Source organism: Vicugna pacos, unplaced genomic scaffold (genome assembly GCF_048564905.1).
Source record: "Vicugna pacos unplaced genomic scaffold, VicPac4 scaffold_19, whole genome shotgun sequence".
Classification (NCBI taxonomy): domain Eukaryota; kingdom Metazoa; phylum Chordata; class Mammalia; order Artiodactyla; family Camelidae; genus Vicugna; species Vicugna pacos.
The window spans coordinates 72,373,657-72,383,446 of NW_027328740.1; the positions used below are offsets into that span (position 1 = coordinate 72,373,657).

Sequence of the window (9,790 nt, forward strand, 5' to 3'; positions counted from 1 at the left end):
AATTTAGAATTCCAAGACACAGGGGAGTCCGGCAAAGAAAGTGAGCGTGTGGGGAGAGCTGATTCCCAGTCTCTGACCACTAGCCTGATCCTTTTCTTCCCAATGCTGGGTCCATCCCTTGCCACAAGTGGCCTTGGATGTTCACAGGGGGACACTCAAAACTCACATTCGGGATCTGCTCATACCCTCCATACATACAGCTGCCCTTTGGCCTCTCTGTGAGTCCTGGGAATCTGAGCTTCCGGGAGAGCCGGTGCAGGCACTAGGAATGGGTCAGGGGCTGCTGAGACAGGGCATCTGGGGTCCTGGGCTTCTAGAGCATGGGATGGAGCCAATGACCCTGCCCCCTTGGCCCTGCTGACTCCACCCCATGGAGGGCGTGGCCAGAGGAAGTGTCAGGGCCAGAGGGACCCTCTGCAGTGCAGGACCCAGGGCAGCGGGCCCCCTTGCCGGGGTCTAAGAGCAGAAGGCCTAAGGAAAGATCTGAAGAGGCTGTAAGGTATCTTCATTCCCATTAATTAAACAAAAATAAAAGCATACCACAGGCGTGAGTGGAAAGGGATTTGTTAGAACAAGGGAAGGCACTTGCCAAGGTCTGGCCATAGAGGGCTGGTGGGTTTGTCAGGTTGATGAGGAACCAAGAGGCTGTTAGTCCCTTCTGGGTCTAAACACCTCTTGAATTCCTCCGGGTGACACTGAAATGCAGTGAGACACGGAACTCTCTTAAGTTGTTAAAATCTTCATGGTGAACCATTCAACTCTCTCCTCATTCTTGGCTGCGAAAGCACGATAAACACAGGCCAGAAACTCATCAGCCTGTTGGTTGGTTCACTATCCGTCTGGCGCCTCCTCTTGTAGGAGCCTTTATCACATCACCCAGGGCTGACCCGGCTCAGGATTATAGCTGATTTTCCGCAGGTGGCATCACTTGCTAGTGACATGAAGCAGGCACATTAGCCACCTCCCAAACACTGAGGCTCCTCCTGGGAGGAGCCTTCAGACCCCCAATCCAGCCTCTGCACCACGATGTTCCTTAGTGTCACTACCGGTTTGCTGCCTTGGCCTCTAGCTTTGACCAGATCCTCGCCAGATTGTCGATAAATATCACCCATATACCACATCTAAGCTTGCGGTCCAGATGTGACCATGGTTCTTATTTTCTTCCCATCGATGGATTGTTTGATCTTTGTGTAATCATGTCGACAGCAAGGCCAGTACAGCCCTCTTGAGGCCTCCCCGAGCCGCCTCTGTGTATAACTGTCCTAGCACCCCAGGGGATCGGGTCTGAAGCCTGGCACTCAGACACGAGGATGTCAGCTGGAGAGACAGGAATCCACTCCTGCTGTGGCTTCTGCTGTGGCTCAATGTGGCCATAAAAACGGATCCCACAGGCCCTGACGTCACTTGACTCACTGCAGGGATGCTCCCACACTGCCGCGTTCCCCAAGAGACTGAGGGCTTTCTGCTTGTTCCGGAAGGCCCCACCCCCGAGGGGACACTGGGTCCAGTGGAGCGTCCAGCCTGCTTCCCCGCCAGCCCTTAGGGCCTTTGTGGGGCCTGGAACATCAACTAACCTCCCCTTAGGGACCCCTTTGTCCTTTGCAGCCAACAGACCTAGGTCATAAGCACTTTAACTCACCTGAGGGTGTTTTCCTCACTTCAGGGGCAGTGAGGACTGGGCTTCTTCACACTCCAAGTGCCCCCGGTCTGGATGCAGACAGTCTGGCTCTCCCCCCAGTCCTGCAGGTTCCGGCCACACCTCCTGCTGGTCACGGAGTCTGTGCTGTATTCTCTTCCAGGACAACAGGTGCACTCTGCCCCCCGCCCTGTCCCCACCAGCAGTGGCAGAGGTGGAGGACAGGCGGGTGAGCTTGGGCCTGAGACACTGCCCTGAAATCAGTGCCCCAGAGGCCGCTGGTGACTAGAGGGACCACGGGGAAGAAGGCAGCATGGGATGGGAGGGGGAGGAAGGTTCAGGATAACGAGATGAAAAGGGGAACAGATAGCACCGTGAGGACCTCGACCATGAAAGGGAAGAAGATAGACAGTGACAGCTGGAGCGGTGTTGGCGTTAAAAGCTGCGGGCATTTTCATTTAATTTTATTAATTACCATTACATATAGTGACATATTTTTATTTGATTAAAGATTAGGTGCCATGTCATATAACAGGATATAGTATATTATTTATTAAATAATACATAATAGTAGATATACTAGCATGTTATGTTCTGTTTATTTATTATCAGATAGTATATAATACATATGTAGTTATTTATATACATAATATATAATTCATGCATCTATATAATATATAACACATAACAAAGTAGGATTATGAATATTATATTTTATAACAAGATTACATAACAATAATGATGTAATATTATCCATTGTATATCTTGGCTCATGACACATTCTCACCTTAGGTGCCTGTCAGAAGTATTTATGTATTAAAATTAATATTATAAGAAACAGTTGTGAACCTGTCACCCAGCACCAGAACAGGACTATTGACAGTGACATACTGTGTCCTATCCTGCCCTAGGCCTCTTCTCACAGGAAGTAACCAGCATCCTGAATCCTGGCTTACACTTGCCTTGTGTTACTGTCACACACACAACATTTAAGATCAGTTAAAACAAATGAACTGCAGGTACATGCAACGAAGTGGATGCATCATACACCCTATGTTAAATTGAAAAAGTAAGCCCAAGAAGGTAGCCTATAGTGTGCTAAGCTTTTAACTGTGTATATATATGTCAACTAAACTCACTAAATTAAGAACAACTACAGCTAGAGTCCAGGTGGGAGAGGGACAGATAAAAGGTGAGGTGAGCAGATTTGCTGCAGGTGAGCGAGTTCCCTTCAAGTAACATGTCATTCTCTCTGAAGCAGGAGGCAAGGCCATCTGCTGGGAGTCAGGGAAGAGACAGAGGGAAGCTTAGAGGTGTGCAGAGAGCATAGAATGTTGACACCACTGTGTGGCAAGTGGGGAAATGTGCTCACTAGAGAAATCCTGGAGGATTGCCTGGCAGTGGCAACATGCTGGGCATTGATTTGTAGTCTTAGAAATCTGTGCTGGGAGAGCCTGCTGCCTGCAGGCTCAGAACAAATAGAGCTGGGTGAACCGAGATGGAAGTCATCCTGGTGAGGAAATGAAAAGATCAAGGGTCAAGGGAGTTTTGTTTGTCATAAAGAGAGTGCTGACTGTGGATGCAGAGCTGGAAGGTGGGGAAGTGGAAGTAAGAGGAACGTGGACAGGTAGGAAAGCAGAGGAGTCAGTGCATGATGCCCCAGTGAGGGTGAAGGAGGGCCAACGAGGCTGGTGGAGAAGCAGCTGGATGGCTAGAGTTGGGCACATAAAGGAGAGAGGCTGGACCTGGGGTGGAGACACGCCCGGGTATGAGCCCGGGGGTAGGGTGAATGGGAGGTGTCTGGCTCAGGCTGACGGAGAAGAAGACCCTACAATGACCATACTGGGTGGTGGAGGGAGAATCAACATTGACGTCTTGATGGTAGGCGGTGAGGCAATACAGAGTTGGTGGTCCAGCTGCTCCTGACTGAGGCAGATGAGCAGGGAGGCCAGGGTGGCAGGCACTGCTAGGAACGGACTGGGTTTTCCAGGTGTTCCCAAGAGAGGAGGAGAAATCACCTCATGGGGGAAAGTGAGCACAAGGAGGTCAACCCAGGCTCCTGATCAAACGGAGAGTGTGAGGGGGCAAATCGTCAACTCCAGAGATGGTGGCCTAGGAAGCAGGGACCATGGGTGAAGTGAGGGGACACTCAGAGAAGAGAGAGAGATGAGTCTTCTGGGTGTAGGGGGAAGAGAGGCCCCAGGACAAAGGAGCACAGGGGCACAGTGATGAGGATGGACTGGCTCTGCTGTGACACTGCAGGAATGGCTGGATCTTTGTCCTGAGGGCTTAGTTTGGGGGGGCTACTGGCCTCATGAGGGCCCCCCTCTCAGCAGCCTGGACAGATGCTCCCGCTCCTGATAGCTCTGTGGCCACCACTGTTCCCGGAAGGGCTCTGCCTCCATCTTCTATCAGACATTCCTGCCCAGTCCCCGACTGCCAGCGAGGGAGCCTGGGCCTCAAAGCCGTTTGCCGTGGAGGGACACAGGCTCCTTGGAGAAGCAGGCTGATCTTATTTTTCTCCGTAACCCACGGCCTAGCAAAGCGCCAGCCTATGGGTGGGCCATTCAGGGGCTCGGATACTTCTTAAATTAACTCAAAGCAGTAGAATAGCAGAGCTGGAGGAAGTGACCACTGAGCTCACAGAGTTCACTGCCCACACCCCCATTCTACAGATGAAGAAACAGAGGCCAAGCAGCCAAGGTCATGCTGCTCTTTAATGCTGGCCTCTGTTGGGCATACCAAGTGATGAGCTGCACTGAAGGGCCTGAGAGGGGGCTCTGGGGTCAGACAGCTTGGGTTCAAGTCCCATCCCTGCCATTTACTAGCTGTGTGATTAATGACTGTCCTTCCTGTAAAGTGCCACCTCATTTGTTTGTCATGAACACAGAGTTCCTGGAACAGCAGGACAGAATTCTTTAAAGGTTTGCTGTTGCTTTTGTTACTATTATCACCAAGTGAACCCTGAAATGAAGAACAAAGACAGCAAGATTTTTTATTTTAAAAGATTTTAAAATACGATGATGACTGCTTGATTTAATCTATTCAAGTTTGCATTTGGCCATTATTAACAACAGCACAATGGATGACTTTTGAGGAAATGTTACTTCATGTCTTTAATTCTCACTAACTACACAGGCTATTCAACAGGAAGCAATTTTTTTTCCAGGAAGAGGGACAAAAAGTTAACAATATCTCTGTACCTCTCGGTTCCCAGTGAGTTGGTTGTGATCTGTCAACCCAACTTTGGGGAAATGCCCTCTCCTCCTGGGCTCGCTGCACTGCCACGTGGCCTCCAGGGGGCGATTTACCCCCACACGAATCCAGTATCTTGGTTCATATCTTTGCTTCAGATCCCTCAAGGACTGCCCATGCACCAGGGCCCCATCTGCCCCACCAGTCTCACCTGCTGGCCTCCAGGAAACTATCCTGGGTCTCAACCATCCTCTGTTCCTATGCCCGCCCCACTACTCTTCATTTTGTCCTTCAAGTGTGGGCTCCTGTGGCTTGCCACCAAGCAGGGGTCTCCCAGTCCTCCACCTTGGGGAACTGCATCGTCCTGCACAGTGCCTAGCGAAACTGTGTGGAGGCCGGAAGAATACAGAACAACAGGTGCTCAGAGGGGCTGCCTTTCCCACTGCAGGGGCCCTGGAGAGCTTTCTCCCAGCTGGTTATTCACAGGCGCTGAAGCTGTGGAATCTCGATCTTACCAATTTAAAGGGCATCATCACTAATTACAAAAGAAATCATTTTTTCAGTAGCAAAAGGAGAAAAGACTTTGTGCCCCATGCCCCCATCTTTCTTCCTCCGCCTTCAGAGGTGATTCTCACTCTCTGGGCAAGGGTAGAAAGCAACAAACAGAATATTATTTTTCAATGATTCTTCTTTCCCACTCTGAAGATTGCATCCCAAGACTGATGAAGGCTAGGATGGTTTGGCTTCCCTGTACTGAGTATTCAGAGGCTCAGGGTGGAGGGGGTTAGGGAGATAATTCAGCATTATGGAACCAAACAGAGACATTAAAAGGTTCTACTCTAAACAGAAAGGAAGCAGGATGCTATAGAAATGGGAAAACCATCATTGGAAATGAAATAACGAGTTACAAGACAATAAACATGAAGATGTAAAAAAGAAAAAGTATATCAAAATACAAAAAGGTGGGAAAGGGAGATGGTAGCAAGAAAAGATAGATTTTTTTCTCTTTCTTTTTCCTTTTTCTCATTATTCTTAGGATGTGTTGGAGCCTACGTGATTATCAGTCTAAAGGAAATAGATATGATAATGGGTTGATATACTTGAAAAATAGGGTAACCACAAATCGAAAGCATATAATAGAGTTGAAAAAAAAAAAACCAAAAAAGAAACAAACTCTAAATGGCCTAAAGACTTAAACATTAGACAAGACGCTAAAAAACTCTCAGAAGAAAACATAGGCAAAACCTTATTTGACATATATCTCAGCAGTGTTTTCCTAGGGCAATCCACCCAAGCAACAGAAAATAAAAGCCAAAATAAACAAATGGGACCTAGTTACACCTATCAGCTATTTCAAAGCAATAGAAACCATAAGCAAAATGAAAAGACAACCTATGGAATGTGAGAAAATATTTGCAAAAGATGAGACTGAACATGGCTTAACTTGTAGACTATAAAAATAGTTCATACAACTTAATAAGAAAAAAAAATAAACAACCCAATCCAAAAATGGGCAGAACAACTAAACAAGCAATTCTCCAATGAAGATATACAAATGGCCAATAGGCATATGAAAAAAAGGCACAATATCGCTAATTATCTTAGAAATGCAAATCAAAACTACAATAAGTTATCATCTCACACTACTCAGAATGGCCACCATTCAAACATCCACTCACCATAGATGCTGGAGAGGCTTGGAGAAAAGGGAACCCTCCTACATTATTGCTGGGAATGTAGTTTGGTGAAGCCAATGTGGAAAACAATATGGAGATACCACAAAAGACTAAAAAAAGACATCATTTGATCCAGCAATCCCACTCCTGGGCATATATCCAGAGGGAACCTTAATTTCAAAATATACCTGCACCCCAATGTTCACAGCAGCATTGTTTTCAATGACCAAGACATAGAAGCAACCTAAACGCCCACTGACAAATGACTGGATAAAGATGTAGTATTTAGATATAAAAGAATATTACACAGTTGTAACAAAGAAGGAAATAATGCCATTTACAGCAACATGGATGGACTTGGAGATTATCACACTAAAGTGAAATAACTCAGACAGAGAAAGACAAGTAACATATGATACCACTTATATGTGGAATTTTTAAAAAAGATACAAATAAACTTATTTACAAAACAAAAACAGACTCACAGACTTAGGAAACAAACTTAGGAGTTTGGGATTAACAATTACAAACTACTATATGTAAAACAGACAAACAGCAAGGATTCACTGTAGAACACAGGGGAAAATGTTCAGTATCTTGCAACCTATAATGGAAAAGAACCTGAAAAAGAATAGACTATGTATATGTACAACTGAATCACTATGCTGTATACCTGAAACTAACAAAACAGCTGTATATCTGAAACTAACTAAACATTGTAAATCAACCACATTTCAATTAAAAAAAAGATAAGCTCTAAATAGCTGTATTCAAAGAAAATCTTCAAATCTTACCTCCTACAAAAAGTAAAATGGGAAGCTTGAGCAGGACCAAATTATACTGAATGAGAGGTTACATACCTTCTCCAGCACGTGGCCCATGGTACACATACATCGTGGTTTCCTTCAGGTAAGAATGGCTCTTACTGCCCAGGGAGCGAGTCCTGCTGGGACAAGGCCTCTGTGGCAGTGGCCTCCTTGTCACCGCTCCATCTCACCAGAAGGCCAGGGTTTTCAGAGGGGAGGGAACACAGAGCTCATACACTTCAGATATATTTCCTGAGAAAAACTGTGGAAAGACCAAATTCACCTGCAGTGCAGGAAACATGAGCACGGCCCCTAAGCAGACTGACAAACCCGAAGCAAGACGGCCCGATGTTCACATCGGAACCAGAACAAAAACCGTCTGGCCCCAGTTAAACGATCACCATCTCACCTGCAATGAACTGTTCGTACTCATTGTCAGGGATGTTTCTGTTGAGACTTGAGAGATCAAAAAAGTCAGACCAGGGAATCCGGACCTGGTGGATGTCCAGGCTCTGCTAATGGTAGAGGCGGCCCCAAGGGGGTATCACCAGCACCGACTCTTCCATTTTCAGCAGGGTCTTCAGGAGGAAGGCGATGTGGATACAGACGCCCCTACGGAGGCTGAAGCCCTCCGGAGGGTTGACATAACACAGAAGGTACCTGGCAGGGAGCAAAGGAGAGCGGGTCTTCAGAGCCAGGTCTCTGCACAGGAATCCCGGCTTAGATAGAACAGATACAATGGGAATCTCTGCACAGCACATGGCCTAGACTCAAGACACGTTCAGCAGCTTCTGGTTTGTATAGTGGAGGCACTGCCCACCGATCTCTGTGTGGCCAATTATTTCGAGTCTGGGAGCACATGCAGAAGACATCTTGGCAACTGTCTATCAACGCTAAGCACCTGACTAGTACCTGAGCACCCGTTCTCCAGGGAATCTCAAACTTCTTGGCCTAAAGACCCCTGTACACTCTTAAATATTGAGGACTTCAAAAGGCTGCTGTTTATGTGGGTTAAATCTATCAATAGTTCCTGTGTTAGAAGTTAAATAAGAACTTTAAAAAATGCTTATGAGTTCACTTAAAAATAATAACAACCTACTACATGATACCATTAATACTCTTAAGCAAAAAATAAGTATATTTTTCTAAACAAAAATCATTAATGAGAGGAATAGCAGTGATTTTAATTTCTGAGAATCTCTTTTGGACTGGTGAGAGCTTAATTCTATCTGCCTCTACATTACCTGTTTTGTGATATCACAGACTAGGTTTTCCCTGGAAAACCCCACAGGAAACTCGGGAGTGCAAGAGTGTGCAAAAGGCAGGTGACTTCCCGGCGTTCCTACGAAAATAGTCTTGCATCTCAGGGGCCTCGGACTCACTTTGATAACTGCTGCCCTACCCTAGGCGAGACTCTCCTACACAAGAGCCAGGCAAGTGTCCTGGCTTCTTTAATGAGTTACCGCAGCAACACCCCTCCCTTCTCTGTGTTAATGTTTCCCACAACCTCCATTACTGCAGATGAGGATGTAATCCTCAACTGAGGCCTCTAATCCCAGAAGACTACCAACCTTGAAAGGGAGGGCCCATCTACCATCTCTACACCCCGCACAGTCTATTTTGAGTCAAGCCCTAGATAACTGCTAATTGACACTGACCCTTGTCTTATTCCTGAGTTTTAGCGAAGGAGCCAACATCTGGATGGAACTGAAATTTCCCTGCTGATATACAAGGCTGATAAACCACCCTATTCCAACATCTGATTCTGGGGCTCTTCAAAACGCGGGTAAGGCCCCGCTTCATAAAAGACGGGTCCTCCACCTGCCCTTCCCAGGGGTTCTGGGAGGCCGCGGCCACGCAGGGCTACCCGGAGTCGCGGTCCAAGCCCCAGAGCCCGAGGGGGAGGAAAGCCGGAGGCTGTGCCCCAGCCCTGACCCCCCGCCCCAACCCGCTCCCCGGCACCACAGCCCTCCCCGGCCGCCACACCAACCCGGATCCCACCCCGGTCCATGTCCACTGGCCCCGCCAACGGCGCTGCCGTACGTTTACCGTCTGTGAGACGCCGCCCCAGAAAGGATGTCGGCCGCCGACTGACGCGGCCAGAACTAGTGGCCCGGCCAAGCAAGCCGCCATCCCCAGCAGCAAACACCGCCAAGGTCCCGGGCAGCTGCACACTTCCGGAGCCCGCTGCCTGCCCCAGAAGCGCACGCCAGCCCGCGAGGAGCGCGGCGTCTTTATCCATGGCAACGCCGCGGGGCCCTCCCCTAGCGCTTGCGTCTGCGTCCTCCCGAGGCTAGACGTGCGAGAGCAGAACTTTCGGAGCCAATGGGAGCAAGGGCGCGGCCAGGACGGGGGTGGGGGGAGGCTTATGGGGCAGCTGGGTGGGGCCGGGGCGGGCGGGGCCGCGCGGAGGTCCTCAGCTGCAGGTGGCACCGGCCGGAGGCTGGGGCAATGCTGCCAACAGTGGGCGGGGCGGC

At 48.4% G+C, this 9,790-nt stretch overlaps 1 long non-coding RNA gene across 1 annotated transcript; it reads right to left on the reverse strand.

The window, feature by feature from the left end:
• Positions 1–7,433: 7,433 nt before the first annotated feature.
• LOC140693554 (uncharacterized) lies at positions 7,434–9,490 on the reverse strand. The gene is made up of 3 exons (XR_012069324.1): positions 9,363–9,490; positions 7,723–7,973; positions 7,434–7,575 (listed from the first exon to the last, which is right to left on the reverse strand). It is a non-coding gene; the product is annotated as an uncharacterized lncRNA (long non-coding RNA).
• Positions 9,491–9,790: the final 300 nt, after the last annotated feature.